The sequence below is a fragment of the Panthera pardus genome, unplaced genomic scaffold (assembly GCF_024362965.1).
Source record: "Panthera pardus isolate Hobbes unplaced genomic scaffold, ASM2436296v1 HiC_scaffold_5, whole genome shotgun sequence".
In the NCBI taxonomy this organism is placed as follows: Eukaryota; Metazoa; Chordata; class Mammalia; order Carnivora; family Felidae; genus Panthera; species Panthera pardus.
In genome coordinates this window covers 15962511-15966846 of record NW_026526980.1, presented here as the reverse complement: position 1 = coordinate 15966846, position 4336 = coordinate 15962511, and the positions used below count along the sequence as shown (strand labels likewise).

The window sequence follows — 4336 nt, the reverse complement described above, 5'->3', positions numbered from 1 at the left end:
CCTTCTCTGTGCCAGGTAATCGTGTAGTTATTGGACATCCCCAATCGCCATCGGATGCAGAGAATCTGTTGGGTCAACACTGGACATAATTTCATGAAGGCCTTATGTGGGACTTGATTCTTAAGCTAAAGGTGAATATTCAAATTCTGAATACGATTCTTCCTTATACCCCTGCCTTCATCACTAATAAAAATCACAGCTGTTTTCATATCGTTTTACTGTTGTTGGAGGTGTATAAACATATTATGTGTACTCTTCCTCACTTTGAAATTAAGGTAGTTAGTAGACTCACTGTTGGATCATTTTTATTTAATGTGTTAATTAAAAGCACATATATTAATTACCATATTACAGATTTGGGTTTCTTTTTGAATCTTGATAACTGTATTTCAATACAGTTTCCTCTATATATTTTATGTTATGCCTTTAAAAACATTATTTTGAGAAGGAGTTTACAGGTTTCACCCAACTCGTAAAGGGGCCCACGGCATAAAAAACGATGAAGGATCTCTGCTTTAGGATCATATAACATTTCTGCCGTAAGAATCTCAAAGCAGAGAACACGTTAATCTTCATTAGCCTTGAATGGAATAGAGAATGGTTAATCATTATTTTTCCTGTTAGCTTCTTTTCCAATTTTTTTGAAGTATAACTGACAAATTAAAATAATATATATTTAAGATGAACAACTCAAATGTTTTGATATATGTAAGAGAGAGAGAGAGAGAGCAGGGAAGGGGCAGAGAGAGAGGGAGAGAGAGAGAATCCCAACTGTCAGCACGGAGCCTGACTCAGGGCTCAGACTCATGAACGACAAGATCACGACCTGAGCCGAAGTCAGATGCTTATCCACTGAGCCACCCAGGTGCCCCCATAGTTGTCTTTTTCTTTTCTTTCTTTCCTTTCATTTTCTTTCTGTGTGTGTGTGCGTGTGCGTGCGCGCGCGCGTGTGTGTGTGTGTGCTGAGAACACTTAAAATCTACTGTCTTAGCAAATTTCAAGTATACAATACAGTTTTGAAAACTATAGTCACATCGCTATACACATCGCTGTAAATCGGGAGATGTTGGTCAAAGGGTACAAAGTTTTGGTTATGCAAGATAGATAAATTCTGGAGTTCTATTCCTGTTCATTTGGAATGTCTTTTGAGATCTTTGAAATCTTGCATGGTGATCACCGGGAACCAGAATGGTTACACCACCACCACCAATACGTAGTATAGTCCAAGTTCCTTGGTGTCCACTTCCTCCCTCCACCGAAGGTGAATTGTGTGTTGACACAACCCTGGACAGGCTCACAGAGCTTTCCCAAGTTTTTCCCTCATAATGGCCAGCACTTACCAAGTACTTACAACGTTCCAGTAAGTTGTACACAACTTACGCCTTTAATACACTCGATCTCCGTAAAAGAATGGACAAAAGATGCTATCAGTATCTCCATTTTAAAAATAAAGAAACTGAGGCACAGAGAGGGTAAATAACTTGTCCAAGGTCCCAGAGCTGGGAACCCCACGAAGGCTGGCTCCAAAGCCCAAACACTTACCCTTTCTGTTATGCTGATTTGCCTGGGTTACGTACATAATTCCAGCCTCCCGGCTTGGTGTGGGGAGACAGGATCTCCACTCCCACCACGGAGTGACTCATCCCCCCATTTCCTACAGGAGAGTATATTCCTGTCCCTTCCGGGGTGTATGATATGGTCTTCACGGAATACTGTGAACTGAATACTTGCTTTTGGCCCAAGGAAGCCTTTTGGAGGGAGGTTTGGGAGGCAGAGATTTTTGGTTTTTTATTTTTGCTTATTGGTTGTATGTCTATTTCTTTATTTCTTTATTTCTTTTTCTTTTTTTTTTAAATTTTTTTAACATTTATTTATTATTATTTTTTTTAATGTTTATTTATTTTTGAGACAGAGAGAGACACAGCATGAACAGGGAGGGTCAGAGAAAGAGGGAGACACAGAATCCGAAACAGGCTCCAGGCTCTGAGCTGTCAGCACAGAGCCCGACGCGGGGCTCAAACCCACGGACCATGAGATCGTGACCTGAGCCAAAGTCGGACACTTAACCGACTGAGCCACCCAGGCGCCCCTAACATTTATTTTTGAGACAGAGAGAGAGCATGAACAGGGAGGGTCAGAGAAAGAGGGAGACACAGAATCTGAAACAGGCTCCAGGCTCTGAGCTGTCAGCACAGAACCCGACGCGGGGCTCAAACCCACGGACCATGAGATCGTGACCTGAGCCGAAGTCGGACACTTAACCGACTGAGCCACCCAGGCGCCCCTAACATTTATTTTTGAGACAGAGAGCATGAACAGGGAGGGTCAGAGAAAGAGGGAGACACAGAATCTGAAACAGGCTCCAGGCTCTGAGCTGTCAGCACAGAGCCCGACGCAGGGCTCAAACCCACGGACCGTGAGATCGTGACCTGAGCCGAAGTCGGACGCTTAACCGACTGAGCCACCCGGGCGCCCCTCTTTATCTATTTTTCAAAGCATTTGATTGCTCACTTCTATGTGTTGATTTGGAGGGTAGAGATCTCTGATGTACTCACCCTACCATCTTGCTTAGAATCTTCGATCCATTTTGACTCCGTGCCTGAAAGGCGTTTCTGTTGCCAGAAACAGGTTTCTAAGAAATGGGTTGAACGGCTCCCCGATTCCTGCAGAAAGAAGTACATATTCTCCAACACGGCAGACAAACTTGGTTGCATCCAACCTTTCCACTTCCCTTCCCTCGCCCCACATTCCCATCACAGCAGACGATTTGCTTTCTTCTCACAAAGTCTGATCAGTTAATGCCATGACTTAATACTCAAGGCCCAGTTAAAAAATCATTTTCTCTCTGTAGCTTTCCCTGAGGCAGATTAATTACCCTTCATCTATATTTCCAAGCACTTTAAGCGATGGTCTATTATAGCATTTAATCACACGGTACCCTAGATTAAGTGCCTTTCTTCCCTACCTGACTTTGAGTCCCTCTAAAATGTGATGATCTATCCTTTCTCTGCAGAGTCTCCTGACCTAGTGTACGGTGTGTGCTCAAATATGTGTAGTTTGTTGGATTAGAACTGATACTCATCTGTCACTCTTCCTGAAAGCTTATTTCTGATATATATTCCGGGTCATTCCCCCGGGGCAGCTGATCGAAACCCGTACAGGACCAGAGGCTAGAAGTTGAATACAGAATGAATTAGGCTTGATTCATACGATCACAGATTCTCAGGTCAAGAAGGCATGTTAAGAGTTGTGTAGTCCAATCGTGCTGACACTCTGTGACTTCCCAACCTAGCGATCCCCTAGAATTTGACTTCCGTCTGGCGTGTCTTCATCCCACCCGCTCAGTGTGGCAACAGCTGCCTTTTTTCTGGTGCTGTATCTCCGCTCCCTCTCTGGGGCCTCCAAGCCCTGCGAAGTTCGAAAGCAATGGAAAAGGATTCAGCGTCCAGCGTTTCTCGGATGCCTTCCAGCCTCCAGTCACTGCCCTTCCAAACCGGCTGCTGATGACTGAGTTCTGGCAAGATCCCTTCTGTTTATTTTCTACCGTCATTTTAGGAAGGAGAGTTTGACTGGCTTCTGTCGTGCCCCTTCGCTTTGGCTCCTTTCGTACTCTATCTAGGAGAAATGCCTTGACTCTCTCGCACCTGGATGGCGTGCTCTCCTAGGTCTGCTGCTAATGGCAGAGTTTTCTCTTTTTATATCCCTCTGATGACGGCAGTGAGGCCTGGAAAAGGGGGCCGAGTGTAAGACTTGGTCAGCTAGGGTAGCGGGGGCAGATACCCTCTTCTACCCCCAGCCTCATTCTTCCCCAGAAAAGAGCAAAGCTAATCATGTGTGGTTAAGGTCAAGGCCACTGACTGGGTCCCGTTTTCCAATAAGCAGAAGTCACACACGATGAAGGTAGGTCCTGCACGTGTTTACGACTCTCTGTCCTTCTTTACTCTGGGCATCTATGACTTCTCCGGCATCCTTCACCCCGTCCCCCTCGCCGTCTGAGCACCTTTGTGCCTTTTCGACTCATCGGTCAGAACAGGTAGACTTCAAAACGTGAGTTCGGGGCTTTATAGGAGACAGAGAAACCCCGTGGACAACAGCACCGTAACCCAGCTCGTTGGAAAGACGTGCTGAGTGTGCAGCATGGGGCCTGATGGTAAGATTTCAATGATGTTTGATTCCCCCGACCCCTGTCCCTTGCGCATACAGCTCCATCCGGAAGAACCCACCACACGGCCCATTCTGCCGGAATCGGGCCAAAGCCGGTGTTATCACAGCTCTGAAGGGAAGCTTCCATGTTGTACAGACTCCATGTGAAAGGCCCTGAGAAGTTCTGGCTTCT

At 45.6% G+C, this 4336-nt stretch overlaps 1 long non-coding RNA gene across 1 annotated transcript; it reads right to left on the bottom strand.

The window, feature by feature from the left end:
- Positions 1 to 288: 288 nt before the first annotated feature.
- LOC109256547 (uncharacterized) lies at positions 289 to 3684 on the bottom strand. The gene is made up of 2 exons (XR_002075710.2): positions 2556 to 3684; positions 289 to 580 (listed from the first exon to the last, which is right to left on the bottom strand). It is a non-coding gene; the product is annotated as an uncharacterized LOC109256547 (long non-coding RNA).
- Positions 3685 to 4336: the final 652 nt, after the last annotated feature.